This window comes from Tiliqua scincoides, chromosome 3 (assembly GCF_035046505.1).
Source record: "Tiliqua scincoides isolate rTilSci1 chromosome 3, rTilSci1.hap2, whole genome shotgun sequence".
NCBI classification, from domain to species: domain Eukaryota; kingdom Metazoa; phylum Chordata; class Lepidosauria; order Squamata; family Scincidae; genus Tiliqua; species Tiliqua scincoides.
The window spans coordinates 173114797-173137103 of record NC_089823.1 but is presented as its reverse complement, the minus strand read 5'-3'; the positions used below and the strand labels follow the sequence as shown (position 1 = coordinate 173137103).

Genomic DNA, 22307 nt, shown 5'->3' with positions numbered 1-22307 from the left:
CATCACCAGTTACTTCTGGTGGAATTTCGAATAGGTGCATCACGTAAAGTGGCACAGAGGAGGACAAACGTTGAGAAACACTGGTTTAGAGAAAGCCTGCCTACGTGAAACACCTTAGATTAAGTCAAAGGAGTAATCCAATGACCAAGAAAGGCAGAGTACAAACACCAGTTATTGTTGCTGTTATTACATAAGCACATCACTTTTGCATTGTGGCTGTCCGGAAATTGAATACATCTAAATATGGATCTCCATTGCTCCAAATTCATGATCAGATGAAAATTATTCTGAAAGCAGAAGAATCTGTCTCATATTCCTAACACTAAGCAAACAACCAACCAGCCAAGTATTATCTATGATCCATTTTTTCCTTTGTTACCATCTAGTCCAGTGGTTTCTAAACTGTGAGCCGGGGCTCCCTGGGGAGTACCAGAAATTGGCCAGGGGAGCAGCAGAATCCTTGTGAAAAACTTGCCGACCTATACAATGTATAGGATTGTAGGCCTAATGAGAAGCCATGGCAAATGGCCCAGTAAGGTCAAGGGAACCACCAAAAGTTTGGGAACCACTGGTCTAGCCTTTTGGTCAAGTTTTGGAGTATCTGTACATTTCTGTAGCCTTTGAACAGAGCTCCGAAAGACAGAGAAAGGAGATACTTTGTAGAAACTGGCACAAAAGATATTAAACACTTCTTTTCCTTTGCTGAACTGAAAGTGGCCACTTATTCTCAACCTTTTATCTAAACAGAGGTCTTACACTTCATCAATAGCTGAGTTTTGACCAGAAAAAAAGCATGGTTATGAGTCCAATCCTGGGGTCTGTGGCGTGGCTCTGTACCGTGGATCTTAGTCGCAAACATGCCACTGGGTTCCTGCTGGAGCTAACCCAGCACCTGCCAGAGCTGGGCTGGTGCGTGGTGGGAACCCAGGTTCTGCGACTTGGCAGTCCCCTGGACCGCCGAGCTGCAGAATGGGAGGTGGGGGCATGGCCGGGGGCGTGGGGGAGGCGTTCCAGGGAGGGGGGAGGACGGCAGGAGGCGTGACCAGGGGCGGCTGGGAAGCGTGTTCAGGAGGAGGGGGAGAGGTGGATCCGTGGAGCTGAGCTCCGCAGGATCCAAGGCTCTCGGACAGGGCTGCTTGCCCTACACTAGCACCTTTACTTTAGCACCGACCTTTTGGTCGCCGCTAAAGTGAGTAGCCCCCTTGTGGGGCTGCCTCCCTTACTCGGGGGAAGGGGAAGAATGTCCCCTTTTCCCGAGGAGCCTCTTGCGGTAGCGCGGGAGGCGCAGGATCCGGTGGCAGCCCTCCATGGAGCCACTGGGTCCGGGAGCTCCGGGCAGCTCAGGATTGGGCTGCCAGTCATATCCCTGTGAATATTAGGAGGGTATATTTACATTCATAAACATTTTTTTCTGAAAAGACTTCTGCAACTTAGATCTATTTCACAATGACAGTTTGCTTATCTAGATGTTACTTTTCCTACTAGCACGCTTATGGAAATCATGTGCAATTTTCATACCAGTGTTTAGTCCAAGATCTCCCTCCCTAGTACTGTTCTATAAATGTTATTTTCAAGTTTATTTTTATTTTATTTTATCCCTTTTGCAAAGGAAAGCAGTACATGATGGAACATTTTTAAAAATTTATTTTGACCTATAGAAACTGTTTTTAGACTAACCTTGGAAGGCTAGTTAGGAATATGTCACAATATGTTTTAGATTTCTTCCCTTGTGACATGGTTTAATCTTTTCAAAATACCGAGCCAGTTTTATCAACTTCATTAGTTATTGAGAGAAGAAAAGCAGGGGGTTATGTTAACCAGAAACTCTAAAAATACAATCCTGAAGATGTAACATTATCCTGCATTTGTCCCACAATCAACCCTTAAATTGTCTGAACAGAGATGAAGGTAAGGCCACTTAGGGATTTTCTACCTAGAGAGAATGCATTGGAGAACAAGCCTCTCTTGCTCTGCTAATGAGCTGAATATCTAAGCCTTCAATAACTTGAAACATTGGATAGTATTGGTGCTTAGGCTTATGCCTTTTACATAGATACCACTGAAGTGTAGAAAGTTAAACCATACCTGGAAGTGCTTGAACATTTCTGAACTGAACACAAGACAAAATCTGAGGCATACACGATAGGCTTCTTATCCCTTTACTGTCTTGCATATATTCCCAGGGTACAAATACAAGCCGGGGCTTAACATGTCTATACAAAGAGAATATATGAATGCATGAAACAAACAAAGACGGTATTTCCCCAACAATATCACTGTTAGAATGAAGGACTCTATGCTATAAGCTCTTGCTTCTTTCTACAAGCAGTGAAGGTAACTATTCTCCTTTATGTTCAGTAGATTTTGCATGTACAAATAACCCAAACGTGGAAAAGCCAACTTTTGCCCTCAGCTTATTTTCTGGACATATTTTCTACTGATCTTAATGGAACTTGCTTTCAAGTAAAGAAGCTTATCCTGGCAGCCCATCTAACTGTGTCCCATGTCACAGAAAAACCCTTCATAGCAATTACAGGGTTGTATCAGTTATGTGAAGCGTATATCTTAAGATCCCTCAAAACAAGTCAGAAAAATGAACCATTTATTTAGCTGTCTATTTTTAATGTGTGCTGTGCACTATCTGGGTGTCTTCAGTGAAAACAAAATGACAGAGCAAGTAGAAACTACGATCTAAACATTCGAACTATGAACATATACAATGCTGGGGCATCTATCAAGAGATGCCCCACGTTAGCTGAGAAACTTCCAGGAAGTTAATGGGGCAAAGGACTGCAAGTTTCAAGTACTAAAAACAAAGTTCAACTCAGAAAAAAGAACTTTTCCCCCATTTTCTATTTATTGCCTAAATTAATGCAAGAATGTTACCTTGGAAAAGTTCTGAGAGCACATTACTGAAAACACAAGCATAACAGCTGTGATGAAAAACATGGTCTTTACTAGTAAATCACTGAGATGAGGGAGTACACTGCAAGTATGTGTAGAAGACTAAATTAATTCTGGGGGAAATGAACAGAGTACAGAGGCACACCCAGTAAGGAGCTAAGTCAAACATAACTCGAAACCACTTGAGGTAGACTATGAGGGCATGATGACCTCAGTTATACTACCATGGAGTCAAGATGAAAATTAAGCCAACTATAATAAATTTCCATAAGCATGGTGGTATCCAAGATAAAATTCCATTTATATAATTCTCTACCTAGTTGGTTGAATGACTATCATATTACCCAGGTGACTGAATATAGCAGTAGCATAGCTAGAGGGGGTGCAATGCACTAAGTTTTGCATGGTGCCTCACCGCAGCTTGCAAGCGGCCCATCCCCCTCAGAGCCATTCCAGGCTGCTAGAGCAAAATGGAGGCATCTCCTCCATTTGACTCTATCGTCCGAAATGGCTCTGAAGGGGAGAGGACACTTGCATGCCGCAGTGAGGCACCATGCAAAACTTAGTGCTTTGCACCCTGAATAGCTACACTACTAGAATGTAGTCCGCATGTGAAATCTGCCTCACTTTGGGCCCAGTCCTATCCAAATTTCAAGCACTGATGCAGTCAAGCCAACAGGTTGCGTGCTGCATTCTGTGTTTGGCCGGTCAGTCAGGAAGGCCTCTTCAATGTAAGGGAATGCTTACCTTGTGTTGCAGCTGCATCAGTGCTAGAAAGTTACCCACACTTACCCAGGAGTAAGTCCCATTCACAATCATTGTTAAAAGCATATACTGTACATAGTAGCCTGTTAAAGTACAGATCTGTAACATCTGCCCAAATGCAGACACATACCATGGTAGCATCAAGTCTGACACATTAAAAATAAAATATTGAAATGAATGGGGACCCACCTGAAAATTGCCTTGCAGCCCACCTGGCGGGTCCCGACACACAGTTTGAGAAACAGTGTTCTAGAGCAGGGGTCTCCAAACCTTTTGGCCAGAGGGCCGCATCAGATATCTGGCATAGTGTTGAGGGCGGGGGAAAAAAAATTTAAATATTAAATTTAAATAAATAAATTAGAGATCGAACTTAGATGAGTGAATAAATGAATGAATGGGCTCATTCATTCAACCTCTCTGGCCCTTAGAACACTCTCCAGACACAACCAGAGCACAGCTCTGGTCATGTACAGTTGAATGGGCCAGGGGCTTTAAGGGGACAAGAGGCTGGCTGCAGGCCGGATAGAGGCTTGTTGCAGGCCGCATCTGGCCCCCGGGCCAGGGTTTGGAGACCCCTGTTCTAGAGCAGTGAGTTCTGATATGAAGCCAGAACAGACTAAAAGGGATGAAGAAAAAGAGATTTCCCTCTTCTCATGCCAAAATATGGCAATGTCCAACTTTATTTACTAAGAAGCAAAACAGCTGTCATTAAGATAACCATGAAGCATGTGGAAAGAGCCCTATTGTTTACTGCAGGACTAGTGTGTGCAATTGTGTGAACATGTATACAAGAGAATCATTCACCCTCCAAGTATGAGTCTGAGATCTACAGCTATGACGACACATAAGGCACAGCTGTAATACTTTAATCCTAGACTTAGCTGCAGTACTTAACTATTGCATTTAAATTAATAATCACTAAGAATTGGAAATATAGAAATCAATTGTCAATTCATGAATGGCAGAAAGGTGTATGGGACATTTTAGTACGAGTTAAGAAAACAGGTATCATTAGAACAGAGGAAAGATAAGAATGACCAAGACTTTTTGTAACAAATTGGACTCAATCTATTCAGTAATGGAACAAGAGCTATTATATAGTTATATGGCAGAATATATTAGCTTTGTCATTAGTAATGGCATTTAAGCACTGGCTCTAATCTCTGACAGCTGGCTAAAATAAAACCGAGAATTGAACACCTCTGAACCTTCACAGCTCTAGAGTATTATATCTATTTGAGTCATATTAAATATAAAGGACACAAGTGGAAAGATAAAAGAAGAAAAATACCCATCTCTCACTAATTCAGTTTCTGTACCTGCTGACAACCTTTGATTTCAATTGGCCTTCTCCTCTCGATTGTAGTGATAAGATAGACATACCATCTGCTACTTCAGATCTGCTTTTCATCTTATTGATTCATTTGGGGGGGGGGGTTGTATTTTTCATGATCCTGTTTTCATTTTAACTATGCACTTTTACAGCCCAATCCTGACCTGCCCGACATACAGGACTGCTGCAGTGCCAAAATGGCTGCCATGGCATCCTGAGCACACCAGGCACCTGGTGGCAACTCCTGGGGAGAAGGGGACATTTGTCCCCTTCCCCCAAGTAAGGAAAAGGACCCCACAATGGGGCTTCTCGACTCTGTATCGGCTATTCAGCCAGCACAGAATCAAGATGCTTTGTGTCGAGGGCCTGACACAGGGCTCTGAATCTGGCAGAGCTCAGCTCCCCTGGTCCCGCCCCTTCCCCTATCATGCCTTCTTTCCACCCTTCCCCTGCCCTGGAACGTGTCCCCCCCATGCCCCACTCGCCTCTCCACTGCCCAGCACTCCGAGAGAGCACTAGTTGGTGGACCAGCATTAGTTGATGGACTAGTTGGCGGACCACTGACTGGCACTGTCCCAGCGCAGCCTCGCGCTGGGCCAGCTCCGGCGCTGGACCAACAGTAATCCTTGCAAACATGCCTTATGGCACATTTGCTACAGTGCATATCAGCGGTAAGCTGTCACACACACTTCAGGATAGAGCCCTTAGCCACCTTGAGAACCTCCCTAACCAGATGTGAAAGAGCAGAATGTGACATTTAGTTCAGCCCAATCCTAACCAACTTTTCATACACTTTCCAGTTATGTTGCTTAGCATGTTTTTCCTGCTTGTTTCACCCAATCAGTTGGTGGATCAACACTGGACTGCTTTCTCCCACTTACTTTTGGGATATCTGGTCCCCAGAGATACATTTAAGTGAGATTTCTGGTTTCCCACAAATATTCCTATAGTGTATGCAGAAGTCGATGTGATTTCTGAACAAAGGTCACACACACACACACACACACACACACACACACACTTCCACCTGCCTCAAACTGTACATCATCAAGCGCTACATACCTCAGAAGATACCTTCATACATCAAGCATTTCTGGGGGGGGGGGGGAAACATAACTGGAATAAGTTAAGAGGGAAGCAAGCCATTCAGAAGTTGAAGACAAAGGCAAAATATATATAAGTACTGTCCTACACATCAAAGAAAGTGTTCCCTAAGGGAAGATTCTGTTCAGCATACATCTGGGTTAAGATAAGAGTAACAAGGATGTAATGGTGGGTGTTCCCTATGTGCTTCCAATCAAAAGGTGAGATTTGGAGAATTAATCTTTTTTATCAATTTACAGAAGCTGTCCAATAAGCTATCCACAGAGCACCGGAATTGTTCTGTCTTCTGGGGACAGATTGCTGAATGTAGATTTATGTAGCCACTGTAACTCCATGCCAAGTAGTTTAAAATTAGAACAGCATTTGTTTAGGGGCACACACAGGAGTAACATCACAGAGAAAAATTCTACACTAAGTTAGTACCCTGTTCATACAAAAATCAATAAACACAATACAAAAGTCGCACTGATGACTCAACTGAAGTTAATTTTACATTTCCAACAAAACAACAAGCATAAAAATGGAAAAGGATAAATTCCCACATATTGTGAATGCAATACTTGTATTTTAGTAGCACAATGTCATTCTGAATCTTAGACCTATCAAATTATGCATACCTATCACAAATGTATTTGCAATATACGAATAAGTTGTATCTATAGCAGCTGCAAATGATATCATTTTTACACAGCAAATCCTCTAGAAATTTTGGCTGGATCACACCCTCACTTATTGCACAATCTGTTAAAAACCTTACATCTTGAATTCAATGCCTGTGTGCTATTTTAGGTGATCTGAAGTGCAGGACTTTTTACAGACCAGTCCTAACATGAGCTGGAACAGGTAGGCCAGTCGGCCTGTGCTGTATCCAGTGCAAGTTTCGGGCTGCTCATGGGTCAGCCCGAGGCAAGGGGAGCCATTTCCCCTTACTCCAGGGAGAGATAAAGCAGCCCAATGGGGCTACTTGGATCTGCATCACCTAAAGAGGCAGCGCAAATCCGAGCAACACAAGATTGCCCCAGGCTGCCTGGGAATGGGGTTAGGATGTGGTATAACTGACAGAGCCTGGCCCGCCTCCCACCCCGGGAACGCCCGCTGTGCACCCTCCCCCGAAACGCCTCCCTCCTTCCTTCTCCCCACCCTTTCCATGCCCCCCCTCCCAGAGCCCTACACCAGCTGAGCTTGGCCGACGCAACTCACACATCACTGGGTCCTATGTTGGCATGAGGAGTCCTACATAGTGCGACAGCCTATCTCCCCTTATGTTGGCGCAAAAGTGCTTTATGGCACTTTTGTGACAACACTGGGCTGGCACAAGGGACTTGCATCGGTCCAAGGGCACTTTTGGATTGCACCCTCAATCTCCTGTATACCGTTTCCTCAAGAGGCATGCCCAGAAGGTCTCAGAATAAGACAGACCATTTGAGTCAATTAGAATGGGGGTGCCCAAATTTATTATTCTGAGGAAGACAAGAGAACAGCCAATGATAACAAACTTTAGGAAAGTTTTTAAAGGAAGATCTAATAGGGAGCAAATCCATAAGGAAAAGGTGTCCAAGAGTTTTTTTCCCCCCTTCTCTGAAAAATATACTTTTTGAGGCATGAGGGAGAACAAGGTTATGATTTCTAAAAAGAAAAGAGAATTCAACTAATATGTTCCAGAGATTCAAGTGGATCTTTTTGTGGTCTCCACACAAAGTTTATAAAAAGTTAAAATCTGGAGACAGCAATACAACGATGCAGAGATAAAATTAGAAAGGCAAAGACACAATAATAAAAAATACAATTGGCAAGAGGCAGAAAGGCAATTAAAAACACATTTAAGAAGCAAGGAACTAAAGATAGGGTAGGGCTGTACTGACTACACTTGCTACATTCTTTCAAACATATGTGGTTGCAAAAATTTCATTTGCACTGGCCCCCGGCTTCCATATAGCAACAAGAGCTGAAGAGACGTAAACATTCACCACACACCGACAGAATCCTTCAGAGCAGTGGTTCTTGCTCATTTAGCACTGGGATCCACTTTTTTAGAATGAGAATCTGTCTAGAACCCACTGAAAGTGATGTAATTACTGAAAGTGACATCATCAAGCAGGAAAATTTTTTAACAATAATAATAATAATAATAATAACAGGTATTTATATACCGCCTTTCTTGGTCTTTATTCAAGACTTTATTCAAGGCGGTTTACATAGGCAGGCTTTATTAAATCCCTATTAAATAGGGATTTTTACAATTTCAAAGAAGGTTCTTTCTTTCAAGAACGACTACATTCAAGGTGTTTCGTTCCGATCTGGCTTCACATTCTGGCCTCCATCCTCCCACGCTCAGAGCAGATGGAATTGCTCGGCTTCAGCTTGTCAGCTGCTTCAAGGTCGCACGGTGCCGGTGGCCTCGAACTGGCGACCTTGTGGATGTTATCTTCAGGCAGACAGAGGCTCTACCCTCTAGACCAGACCTCCTGCCAACAATCCTAGGCTGCAATCCTACCCACACTTACTCAGGAGAAAGTCCCACTGACTATCATTGTTAAAAGAATATACATAGTAGCTTGGTCAAAGTACAGGTCTGCAACATTTCCCCAAATGCAGTCACATACCATGGGAGCATCAAGTCTAATATATTAAAAATAAAATTTTGAAATTAATGGGGACCCACCTGAAATGGGCTTGTGACCCACCTTTTGGGTCCCGACCCCACAGTTTGAGAAACACTGCTTCAGAGAAATATGCTTGATTAAAGAGAACAATGAAACAAATCCAACACTGTAGCTACATTTCTAACAGATCCCAACCAACCAGACAGGATCTGAACTGGCTACAAGAAATGATTCTAATGGACATTATAAGAGGCAGGAGTTAGTGGTAGAGCTGCCACCTATGATGCTCAAAGAACAGCTGGGAACACAGTTTGAAACTGCTGGAAACATCTAAGAGCTGCTGCTGACGAGTCATCCCAGCTGGTGAGAGGAGCAGAGGGTGACCCCTTCGGTGAGAGTGAAGGAGTGCCATCAGATAAAGTATGGAGGCAAATGCAGCCAGAAAGATACCAGACTGTGAAGGATTACACCTGGAATGAAGGCATTCTATGAAAGATTAGAATTTGCAATTGTAAAAATTCCTATATGGTGATTTAGAAACCCTGCGTAATTCAATTACAAGAAAGGCGATATATAAATAATATACAGAAAATGTAAAAATGTAAAACCTCTACAGGTTAATAACAAAAGCTTTTTCATCTATAGATCAGGTTAGAAATGGGGTGACTAAAAGCACTCAACTTTTGGGAGGAATATATTTAGCAGAGTCAAAGTGTGCCGTATCTTGTGGCAATTTTATTGTACACACTTAAAAAGCTTTCACCTATCCAAGAAGCATTACCTTCAATTTCAATTGGCTTCATTTCCTGCCAGTGATGTCAGCATGTACTCAAATTCGATTTGCTACACAGCATTACAGCATCATCACATTCACTACTTGATCACTGTTTGGCTGGGATCAACAATGTCAGCAACGCGGGCTCAGGAAAGAAGCTCCAGCCTGTAAATTTGGTTATGAAACAAGATTACTCAGGCAGTGATTTTCAACCTTTTTCTTCTTACTGCACTGACTGCACTGAGAAGGTACTAAAATTGTCAAGGCGCACTATCAGTTTTTTGACAAGGCACACCGCACTGCCACTGGGGACTCACAATAAGGCTATTGGGGGATTTAACCTCCCAGCCAGCAGTGCAGGGAGGTTAAATATCGCGTATCTCCCTCAAACTCCCACAGTACACCTGCAGACCATTCACAGTATACCAACGTGCCACACCACAGTAGCTGAAAATTGCTCACACCCAGGGAAACGCAAAAAGAATTTCATGAAATATTTTATGGGAGCAAGTTCTGTCTCTTTCCAATTTCAAGAAAATTTCAATTTCCATTTCTCTTCAAAATAAATCAAAATGGGAGAATATTCAGCGTAGTCCTATGAGAAAAGAACCTACTTTTAATCAGCAGATTATTAACCAAATGTTTCAAATGCTAATTTCAACATGTAGCATGTTCTTCTATATCCTTTCTTGAAAGTAATTTATACATTCTTAAAATCACTAAGTGTCAAATGTGAACCTGCCACATTTTAAAACATAACTCAGAAGGGATTCTTTTTAATACTAGAGGTGCTATATGATTTATGACATACATCTGCCAGCTCAACAAAGAAGCATCTTTTAAGTGGTGGTTCTCTACATTTCAGCAGGAGGAGAGGAACTGTCCCTATTCAGTCCAGCAGAGGTTCCAATGGCTGTTTGTTGGTGCCTCCCTAGCATTGATTTTAGGATGGTCAGTTCCTTGGGGATGAGGAATTATCTTCTTTCCATTTTTTTTAAAAAAGGAAACATCTTTCATATTAGAGTGCAGTCTTTGTTACTTTAGATATAAAGGTAAGAAAACATTTCTTCAAGCATTGTGAAACTCACTATTTTTTAAAACAAGTTTTCACTACTGTGTACTTACCTTGAAGCATGCACTATATAGTTTATCTGCTATTGTCATCAATGTCATTCTCATCGTTACTTAACTATCCACCTCAAGGGAGCGACCTTCAAAACCAATACATGTTATAGACCATGCCTCCAACTCTGCTGTTTCATATAAACTAGTTCTTGTACCACTTGAGATTTTTGATTTTATATCACAACAAAGTACAATTTCTGGTGCAATTTGACAAAAACACAGTTCTCAGGGTTCCATTTAATTCTGTTTTCTTTCAAAAAAATAAAACCACAAGAAATGGTGGGCTTAAGACACTTTGAGATTGCTTCAGTTTGGGGGGGGGGGGAATGACTCTGCAAGTGTCTCTTTATGAAACCTGTTAGTTCAGTGTCCCATACTACTGTAGCCATAAACATTTATTTGAACCTGGACATGCAAAGGGGTGACTCCTTTTCCCATTTGTTTCTTCTCAATAATTTATGAGACAATTGAAATGTATTTGTGTAGCAACATTCATGTGTTTTACAGCTCTCTGTACTCCCATTCTTGAATGGCCTACACAAGCAATTGCCTCCCTCTGGCTTTGTATACTGAAAGCTAAATTTCATGCAATTGCAGCAAATTCATACCTTTAAATGATGCTCAGCGTATCAGAGAAGAAGTGTTGAGCTTTTTCCATTCATTATTGAGAAGATTCATTATTCCCTCCCTCCGCTACTTTAACCTGGAGAAGATGATTGCATTGGCTGTTTTGAAATATGAAATGCATATTTTGAAGTATGTGTGTGTAAATACATAGCATAGTGTGCAGCAACAGCAGTATGTTCATGTGTTTTCTCACTCAGCCATTGGAAACATTCCCCCTTTGTATTGCTGATGCTAACCTTAGAGGCATCTTCTTGTAAACATACATGCCTTTTAAGGGATATCTTCCCCCAAACACTTTGTCACTTACAGCTTGTTTTGCACCACTTATCTGGTTCAATATCTGAACGTTAAAGCTAATTATATACTGGCTATGTTTCAAAAGACTGAGTGTTGGTCATGCAGAGAAAGAACCAAAGCAACAGCAAAGAATCAAGCGCTCTGTCATGCTTACAAAGAATAACCTTGCTACAGATCAAATGAGAATCACTTTGTGGGAAGAACAAAGTGGCAGTCTCTAGTAACAGGGACTAAGCCAGCCACAATATTAACCCACAGATACTACTTAGCTACTAAAACTATATATGGGGGTAATCCATAGTCGTAATCCAACCAGCTGACAGAAAGACTGGGATGAAAAATGAGCAAAATGTCCCTGGTACAACTTCAGTTCACTCTGAAACTCACTAGCTTTGTTATCAATTCCCCATGTGGGGAGAAGCAGGAATCCCACTGGAGCAGCCTGCAACCTTGTTGGTTGAACCATAACATTATGCTCACAGACAGCAGTCCTTCTTGTGATTGCTCCAGCCTGCTCATTGCGCAGGCTGGGGCTTACCCCAGGGCCAGGGGAAAAATGTCCCCTTACCTTGAGGAGGTTTTCCACCAGCTAAATTCCCCTAAAGCTAATTTCCCCTAAATTCCCCGGTGTGTCCAAACCCCAGCCTGGGGGCCAGATGTAGCCTGCAGCAAGCCTCTATCCAGCCTGCAAGCCAGGCTCTTGTCCCCTGAAAGCCTCTGGCCCACTCAACTGAACATGACCAGCTGTGCTCTGGTTGTGTCTGGAGGGTGTTCTGAGGGTCAGAGAGGTTGAATGAATGAGCCCATTCATTCATTTATTCACTCATCTAAGTTCCATCACTAATTTATTTATTTAAATTTTATATTTAAATTCTTTTTCCGGCCCTCAACAACATGCCAGATATTTGATGCGGCCCTCTGGCGAAAACGTTTGGAGACCCCTGCCCTAAAGACTAAATAAGTCCAGCATTCTCACAGCCTGTCTGCTTTCTCTGCTGTCCACTTCCTGTTAGCGTTCTCACAACCGCATCAAGTGTTCCTCTAGCACAGCTGTTTTCAATCTCTTTCGGCTCATGGCACACTGACAAGGCACTAAAATTGTCAAGGCACACTACCAGTTTTTTACTCAGATTACAATTAATTTTAATTAATATAATACAATTCACTGCCCAGTCCCAAGGGGCAGCCCAATCCTGAGCTGTGCAAGGAGCCCCCACTCGGCGGCACCATGAGGGCTGCTGCCAAATCCAGCGCCTCCCGCGCTACCACGGGAGGCACCTCAGGAGTAGGGGACGTTCATCCCCTTCCCCCAGGTAAGGGAGGCAGCCCTGCAATGGAGTTACTCTCTTTAGCAGTGCCCAAAGGGCGCCGCCAAAGAAAAGGCGCTCGTGTAAGGCAAGCAGCCTCCACGAGTGCCTAGGATCCTGCGGAGCAGAGCTCCATGGATCCTCCGCCTGCCCACCCCCTGGCACACCTCTGGCACGCCCCCCTCCACACATCACGCCGGCCTCCCCATCCCCTCTCCACGTCACGCTGGCCTCCCCGCCCCCTGGATCTCCCCCGTCCCCGCCCCATTCCCTGTTCCACAGCCTGGTGGTTGCAGGCACCAGGTCGCAACTGCGGAATGTGGGCTCCTGCCAGGCGGTAGCTCAGCACCAGCCGGAGCTGAGCCACCTCCGGTGGGAGCCCGGCGGTGAGCCCTGCAAACGTGCCTTACAGCACGTTTGCGACTGTGGTCAGCGCCGCAGATGTGCAGATGTGCACATGTGCAGATGTGCAGCGCAGACCACAGGATTGGGCTCTCAATCATTAAATGACAACTAAAGAAATTCACAAGAAGCTTGAATAGGGAAGTGTATGTGGTTTTTGGAAAGGAGGCAAAAAGTTTTGAAGTAGGGGGATCAAATTGTCATCAGAAGTGCCAGAAAGTGTTGGCAAACAGCGGTCAAATTGAGCACATACTGGAGAAATGTGGGCTGAGGGGCAATGAGGAGACAATGGGGAGGGGCAATGGGGGAAAGAGAGAGAGAGAATGTGAGGCAGCTGATTCTGGACTTTTGGAAGGTGGGGACGAATGAAGAAAGGCACAGTAAGAGAGGTGTTAACTGCGATCATGAGATTTTGGGGGGAATGTGCGTGCAGGAGGGGTGGGGTGAAGGAGAAGTCCAAGTGCCTGCTCATATATTCAAAAGAGTGCAACCAGGAGCTCAGGCCAATGTAGGTCTACTCAGAAGTAAGCCCCATTATAGTCAATGGGGCTTATTCCCAGATAAGTATGGATAGGATTGTGGCCCAACATCCTTACTCTAAAAGCCAAAAAGTGCCTTGTCGATGGAGGCAACACAGGGAGGGTCACTTTGGAGAGTTGCGAGCAAACAGTAGCAAGGCAAAGGGTCTCTCAAGGACCCTTTTCAGTCAGCCAATCCTTCGGGTGGTGGCCTCAGCAGACTCCCACTTTGCTCGCTCACTTTGTACCTGCCTGCCCACCTTTTGGCTTGCTCAGCCTCTCGCTTTCACTCATTGCACGGCTCCCATCCAGCCACGTGAGACGCAAACAGCCGTGACCAGCCCCTTCGCTGGCTACTTCTTTTACTTGTGCTGCCGCATGAGGCGCAAAGCGGCTGTTTCTCCCGTGCAGCTGCTGTCGGCCTCCTATGGCCCCGCAACACATCTCAGACAGCACAGGTGAAAACTACTCCTCTAGCTGCTATAAGTCTGGGTTCTTGCTGTCTGCTTCCATTTCCAAAGCAAAAAGAAGAAAAAGCTGCCTTTTGCAAAACACTTACAAATGAAGAGAGGTGAGTCATGAGCACAATGAGTAGGTTTCGCTATCATCCATGGTTTGGGGTATCTGTGATAGCAGCAGAAACATATCCCCAGCGGTTACACCTGTAGTTCAAAACTATTAGATTTGAAGTCCAGCACTGTAGTCCAGCACTATTCACTGCTGGACATTACTGTAATTAGTTTTAGAATTTGTTTTGGTTATAGACAGTCTAGTCCAGAGGTTCTCAAACGGGGACATCACTGAGAAGCCCTGCCTCTGGCACCTAAGGGGAAGGCAGCAATGCAATCCCCAGGATTATGCTGCTGCTGGGAACAGAAGGGTTTTTTTTTTTTTTTTTTACTTACCTGGGGGGTCCAGAGAGCTCTCTGTAGGACACCCCATGCCCACAAACTTCTAAAAATAACAAAAATGGACACTTTTCATCATGAAAGCAGAAGTGTTCATTTTTTAAATTTTTAGATGTTTGGAGGCACAGGGAGCCCAGTGGGGGAGAACTCCATTCCCGGGGAGCGGGAAGCCGCTCCGTTTCCAGTCGCTCCACTGTCCTCGGACTTGTGCCACCTCAGGAGGTGGCGCAAGTCCAAGGAGACCCATAGACGCCAGCAGCCCTTACCCAGGGGTAAAGGGGAAAGTTTCCCCTTGCCTCTGGCTAAGCCGCTGCTGGCCACAATCCTGTGGTGGATACAGCACAAGCCTCCTGGCTTGCCTGTTCCAGTGCAATAAAATAATTATAGGCTAGTGTCTTCTGTAGACTTATTTGGAAAGCTTAATTAAAACATTAATTAGTTAAAGGTTAAATAAACAAAACGTATCAATTTAAATGGAAAGAAATTTTGCACAGAAAGTAAATACTATCTTCCCAAAATTAAATTTTGAACACATTACACTGCGTCTCAGCCACGCAATTCCAATTAAAGTCAATTGAAGCTATGCAACAAGATTCCTGATTAGAATGCTGAGGAGTTTAATTAGACTAATACCAATTTAATGTTTTCAGAACACTATTATCTTTTCCAAAAAGCCCTCCTACATACACAGCAGTGTACTTTTTAAGCTGCTATCACCATCATAAGGATTTGTGATCTTTCTGAGAATGTGTCCCATTTTGCTAACACATTTATTATTTTTTACAGACCCCATCTCATAGTTCTACTCTTGTCTTCCAACCAAATACCCCAATTAAAAAGCCAATTTAAACTTGGGTTGCAAAGCCAAGGTTTTTGTTTTGTTTTGTTTTTAGATATTAGACATTCTCATTACAACAGTGAAAGCAATGGAATTGATCCAAAACTGAATAATTCAAATTATTTAAAATTCAATTACTCCAAGTTTAATAATTATTGGAGTATTTATTACAGTTCTGCAACTATCCTTCTTGAGGAAAGAGATGCAAGGGAATCACCATCTAAATTCTGAACCACTATACAGCAAGAGTGGTTATACAGAGATACAATTTAAAACATAATAGTGGGGGAAGCTGAAAGATCAGAATCAAAGAAAAAAGTTCAAGAAGTTCAAATTTATTCATGATTTTTGAATCCATGATAAGGTTCGCCAAGCGATAACTCAAAGTTTTTCACATTTCTGAGTCAGAATATGTACACTATGTAACATATCCTCCATCTAACTAAACTGCAAGTAAAATATGGAAACTAACAGTTCTTATGAAATATTCATGATACTAACTTCTACTCATCCCTGTCACAGAAAGCATTTCTAAAAACTGTTTAAAATGTGACATTAGGATTCAACAAAGGAAAGATTTAACAGAACTGTGCTTGTAGCTAGCCCTAAACAGTAAAAGCTAAACATCTGTTAGCGAAGAAACTAAGCTATGAGCTGGAAGATCTGCAATCCAAATTTTACTTCAGCTGTGAACACACTCAGTTGTTTTTGCCAAGCCGACGGGTTGTATATTAACAGCCCAATCCTAAAGGGGCCGGGCAATGAGGACATGCTTCTTCCGCAGGTGCTGACTGCCGTAAAGCAGTCAGTGCCAGTCACAAAAAGGCTGGCAGCAAGCTCATTAGCACACTGCTGGGAAGGCTGGACATTTCCAGCCTGCGTCAGCTGATCTGGAATGCCTGCCACTATATGTAAGGTGGCAGGGGAGGCAGGAGAGGTGGCAGGAGGTGGTGATGGGGTGGGGGAAGTGAAATGGAGCAGCAATGGGGTAGGTGGATTGTGGATTGGTTCCAGGAGGGGGGTGGGTTTGGCAGCAGCAGTGGCCGCTGAATCCTAATCCCTTTCCCAGATCTGATCCCACAGTGTGAGTCAACACAAACCCGTGTGAGCTATTTAGCTAGCACAGGTTCAAGTAGACCCCCCCACACCAGGCAAGAGAATGATTGTTCCCTTACTCAGAGAAGACCTCCACAACTCTCACCCCCCCCATCTCTGCAGGATGCAGTAGTAGCCTTTTTGGCACAACTGCCTTGGTGTGGAGGGGGGGCAGAGGAGAGAGATTAAGATTGGGCTCTTCTTCACTAACTAAGCTTAAGTTTGGTCATGACCAATGTTCATCATCTGAATACCCTAACTTTGAATAGGAAAATAGCAATACTGGCTTACTTACAGGATAAAATACAACATAAAGACTCCCAAGCCTCAAGGTATTCGCAGTCCACAGAAACAAGAGGTAAAGCTTTTCCTAGTCTGTAACATTTCAGATTGTAGGCAGGAGTTACAAATCTGAACATACTCTCAGAAAAAGAAATAAAACCTATGTGCGCAAACAAAAACAGCATGTCTTGAACAGAATTGAGTTTAGCCTTTTCCCTAATTTTCTACAGGACAGCACTGGAGAGGTATACAACTAGTGTATATTAATGACCCTGTTCCTAATTGCAATGCAGGAACAGTCCACTGTAGTAGCTCTTGCACTATAGATGGTGATACAACAACCAGGCCTGACTTTTGGAAGACCTTACTAGCTGACTAATATACATGACTCCCAAGGCTCTTCAAATTTTACAGTTTTTCAGGAAACTGCCTTCATGCATAGTCACAAGCCTATAAACTTACCCTTCTGCAAAAAGAAAGCTTCTAGATCAGTGTTTCTCAAACTGTGGGTTAGGACCCACTAGGTGGGTCATGAGCCAATTTTAGGTGGGTCCCCATTTATTTCAATGTGCATTTTATTTTTAACATATTAGACTTGGTGCTACCATGATATGTGACTGAATTTGGGAAAATGTAACAGAACTGTACTTTGAACAGGGTACTATGTACATGCTTTTAACAATGATAGTCAATGAGGCTTACTCCCAGGTTAGTGTGGATAGGATTGCAACCTTTAGGATTTGGGGAAATTTTTTACATAAGAACAGCCCCACTGGATCAGGCCATAGGCCCATCTAGTCCAGCTTCCTGTATCTCACAGCGGCCCACCAAATGCCCCAGGGAGCACACCAGATAACAAGAGACCTCATCCTGGTGCCCTCCCTTGCATCTTTAAACAGCAACTGCTTGAAAGGGTTAAAAAGGTTCTTCTTTATTTTTAATAACTTTTTAAACTTATTGTAAACTTTCAATTTACTAAGGACACAATCCAAACCTCATGTTAGGCTGGCACAAGTCCCTTGTGCCAGCCTAAGAGGGTCACAAATGTGCCGTAAAGTACATTTGTGCCTCCTCGAGAGCAAGTCGTGCCAGCGCACAGAGGTGTGCTGGAGCACAGAGGCTGTATCCAGCTTCTGTGGCGGCTTGCGGAAGGTAGGTTGCGTCGGCCAAGGGAGGGAAAGGAAGGGAAAAGCAATGAAAGCATGTACAACTGCTCCAGTTACACAACCTTAGCTTATGGTCCAATCCAATGGGCCAATTATGGAAGCAAAACTCCTGCTGTAAGTTCCACTGCAGCATCATAAAAACACACTGCTGTTGTACACTGTGGTTGGCAACCTTCAGTCTCGAAAGACTATGGTATAAGCCTACAGCACCCGGTATTCCCAAGCGGTCTCCCATCCAAGTACTAACAGGGCCTGACCCTGCTTAGCTTCCGAGATCAGACGAGATCAGGCACATGCAGGGAGCCACCAGCATAAAGAGCTGAGAGCCCCATGCACATGGCAGGAGCTGCTGGATGCTGCAATGGTGTAGGTATGATGGCAGTCGGGGAGGTTCGAGAGGGGGAGGACTGGAGCAGGGAGCAGGGTGGGAAGCAGAACCTTTTGAAGGCAGGTGGTTCCCAGTCGCAGCTGCGCATACTGGGATGCTACCATGCTCTTACTGGGTGCAATACAGTTGAGATATTAGGGTTTACTCTCATGAGGAACAAGAGCAATGTTCAAGTGTAAAAGAACATTATAATGTAACATTCTATAATTTAAAAATAAGATGCAGGAACCTAAAATATATGAAATTTCTTCTTTTAAAGGTATACTTGGTTATATTTCAACTGCTTAACAGAAATGTATATAAGTCTTGTTGGCATCCTTCAGTCTCGGAAGACTATGGTATCGCACTCTGAATAGTGTTCTGGAACAGAGTGTCCTCTCCAGTCCGCGAAGCCTGGGTAAAGTAGATATGGAGGATAGACTGTTTCCCATGCAGCAAATCCCCCCTCTCCACGTCGCTGAAATGGTCCAATGGAAAGGCAAAAGCCAATACGGTTTGTTTCAGCGGCGTCGCAGGAGTTGCCAGAACGTGACTGTGTTTAGCCATGAACTGCCTCAGGGACTCTGGCTCCGGATTTTGCCTCAAGGTTGACTCCTGAAGCCTTTTCCATAACTGGATGTAGCCACAAGGCAGTGGAGGATTGGGATCAGAGTTTTCCTTCTCTCAGATGAACTATATAAGTCTACATTAGCTATGCAGCTATATAAGTCTACATTCAGTATAAATCTAGATTCTCATGATAACCAAAGTTATCATGCTTGTAGCTTACATTTTTCTTTTTTCCTCTTGTAACATGAAAATAAATGGGAATCAAATTAAGTGGCAAAAAAACTTCTTAAGGGGGAGTATACAAACTGAACAAAAATATTTGAGACTCAAATGGATACCTACACTATATTTTAACAGCACTTTCTTGAATGCCTTTGACGTTTGCAACACAATGTACCAGTGCTGGAGGATAAAAGCCTGAATGACTGGATAAATTATTATGCCTACTTAAAGGCTACCATTAAATAACTATTAAATTCTACCAGAAGCTTTTTCATACATTTCATTGTATAGTGCCAGAGCAAAATATTCCAAAATTGTAGCTTGCGCCATCTGAAAATTACACATTGTTTAGTAAGAACACTTTGATGTGCTAAAACTGTGTTGAGTAATTGTTGGTGAGTGACTGTGGAAGAGACATTTATGGAGAATACTTCAATCATAAAATTACTTAAATTTGATTTAACAAAATTCAATTGCAGTGACGTTAAGCTAAAAGCTACTCATAAAACATCGAGTCCAAAAGTACTAGTCAGTTGCAAGAGATTGCTCTTATATTTTACTACCTTGCTGAGAAAGCCATACATGTCATTTATGCAGCAGTGGCTGGTGAGTTGAGGTACAGAGGCATACCTGGGGGAGGTCAAGGGGCAGATCCCCGGGCATCATATCTGCAGGGGCAGTTCCACCAGACTTGCCACCAGCCACTCAGTTTTTCATCTTTTTATTTTTTTTTTTAAGACAAAGAAGCCAGTTAGCTTCTTTCCCTTTTAAAAAAACGTTCCTCCTGATGAAGGAGAAGGTGATTCGGAATCAAGCCGAGAGCGGTTGCGAGCTGCAGTCCGGGCATAATTCCACACCGCTCTGGATCACCCGTTCCTTCCTCTCCTCCTCTAAAAGGAGGGAGGAAAGACACATCTTTCCTTTCCTCCTTTTTTAAAAAAGAGAAGAAGGGGGCAGCCCAGAGTGGCACGAAATCATGCTGGGAGTGCTGCAACTCCTGGCACGGTTCCGGAAGTAATTGTGATGATGTGGTGATATCACCAAAATTAAGCCCAGGGGGAGGAGGAAAAGTGGGAGGTGACCCCTGACAGAAAAAGTTCCAGGACCACCTCTGTTGAACAGAAAACAGCCCCCTGATGTTCAGCGGTGGCAACTAAGAGGATGGCTTGTTTTGGAAGCAGCCAAGGCAAGAAAGAGGTCAAACCACCCTGAAGGTATGTTTAAGGTACCTGTCCCAAACCTGTGTGCTACACTACCAGGTGTTTAACAGCAATCCACTTGTGTGGGATACTGCAGGCAGTTCATCAGCACTGCACCTGTGTAGTCATGGTCAGAGATACACCCTCCTGCTAAGCTTCCACTAAATGCTGGCTAGAAAAGGTGCAATGCTTTACTGACTTGGGTGCTGCAATCCTATCCACACTTACCTGGGATAAAGCCCCATTGACTCTAATGGGACTTAGTTCTGAGTAGACATGCATAGGATAGGGCTCTAAAAGAGCTTGAAAACTGCAAGAGTCAGCAGCTAGGATGATGACTGAACTATGAACAACTCTATGAAATTGTCTCTATGGAATAACACTGATGAAAATCTTTGGTGAAAATCTCATTTAAAAACAGATTTATGTTCAGCATGCCTATATAAACCACCTTGAGTCTATAGAGCAATGGTTTTCAGACTGGGGCATCGCAACGCCCCAGCCTGAAGGCCCTGGCCTCTTTCCCCTTAAGGGGCAGAGGGTAGGCAGGGAGGAGGCAGTGATGCGATCCCCAGGATCGCGCAGCTCAGGAGAGCTGCATGGACTGAGATGAACTCACCAGCCCCTGCAGCAGCCTGTCAAGGGTACAGGGAGCCCTGTACGAGCGCCTGCAGGGCTTCCCAGCCTGCAGAAAGTGAAAGTGGAGCGATCGTGCACCACTTCCACAAAACCGGAAGTGGAGCGTGATCACTCCACTTTCACTTCTAAGTTGCTGGGGAGCCCTGCAGGTGCTTGCATAGGGCTCCCCACACAGGCTGCTGCACTCCTGCACCCTCGACAGGCTGCTGCTAATCCTGCAGATCACATCACTGTCTTCCCCCTGCCCCCACTGCCTCCCCCCCACCCCCACAAGGACCTACAGCGGTGCAAACCCTCCAAGAGAGTTTGAAAACCGCTGCTATAGAGAAAGGTGGTATATAACAATCAAAATAAATAAGCTACTAATTGTGGCAGCAGATACAATCTACCAAGGTTTTACCTCTTTGGCTGGTTGTCCAATAAAGGGAAATTGGGAAGCAGGAAGGCATGTGTGCACATTAACCACTAGACACTCCTCCCTCTGTCAGCCTGCTTCTCCTGGGAGTTCCCTTTCCTGACAACTCATTTTGTTGTCTTGATGCTTCCTGAAGAGAAAAAAAAACACTATAAATTTATTTCAAATTTATAATGGCTTCACTGAGAGTTTAAATGTGTTCTGCAGATGTCAAGATGGTTTCACTAAAATATCCACTCTCTGACTAGTTTTATATTTTGTTGCCAAACCTAATGTGGGAAGAATTCCCTCCAGTGAACGTATGGATTTAAAATAACCTAACAAAATTAACATTCATTTTTATCTTATAGCTGAGTCAAGAGAAACTTACATTACTTATTTCTGCGCCACATTTCATATCTAGTTACTTCAGTGAAATGGCTTAACAGCCAATATAAGTAGTTTTGCAAAGAAATGCACATGATAAATGTCAAGTGTGACAGTAGCCTCATCAATCTGAACTCTTATTATTAGCCTGATTTATTCCTAATCATTTCTTCAAACTGAGAAACTTAACTGTTTTCATAGCCCTCTGAATTATGAAATTTCTCATCTAAATTATGTTAAATTTTGAAGTATTCCATTGACCTACTCAAGAGCTGATCTTGAACACACAGAGAATGAATGTCAGGGAACATATTGTAAGAAGATTTACAAGGAAAAGTAAAATGAACCCTTAGTGGCAAGGTGTTTTCAATTCCTTGAAATACCTTGATTTACACACAAGAATTCCTTTCTTCTTGTGCCCTATGCATGTGTTTGATCGAGGGCACTGGAAAAGTTGTGTTAAAAACAAATTTGCCTGCT

General features: G+C 43.5%; 1 protein-coding gene across 6 annotated transcripts in view; it reads right to left on the bottom strand.

The window, feature by feature from the left end:
• CHST15 (carbohydrate sulfotransferase 15) overlaps positions 1-22307 on the bottom strand; it is an 87752-nt gene that overhangs the window by 46612 nt on the left and 18833 nt on the right. Inside the window, exons 2-3 of one of the 6 annotated variants that reach the window (XM_066620382.1) lie at positions 21447-21591; positions 9491-9649 (exon numbers count right to left, since the gene is read on the bottom strand). The exons of 4 other annotated variants lie outside the window; for them this stretch is intronic. The gene's annotated coding sequence lies outside the window, so the exon portion shown is untranslated. The remainder of the gene's footprint in view (positions 1-9490; positions 9650-21446; positions 21592-22307) is intronic. One more of the 6 variants, XM_066620384.1, reaches the window with a different exon arrangement.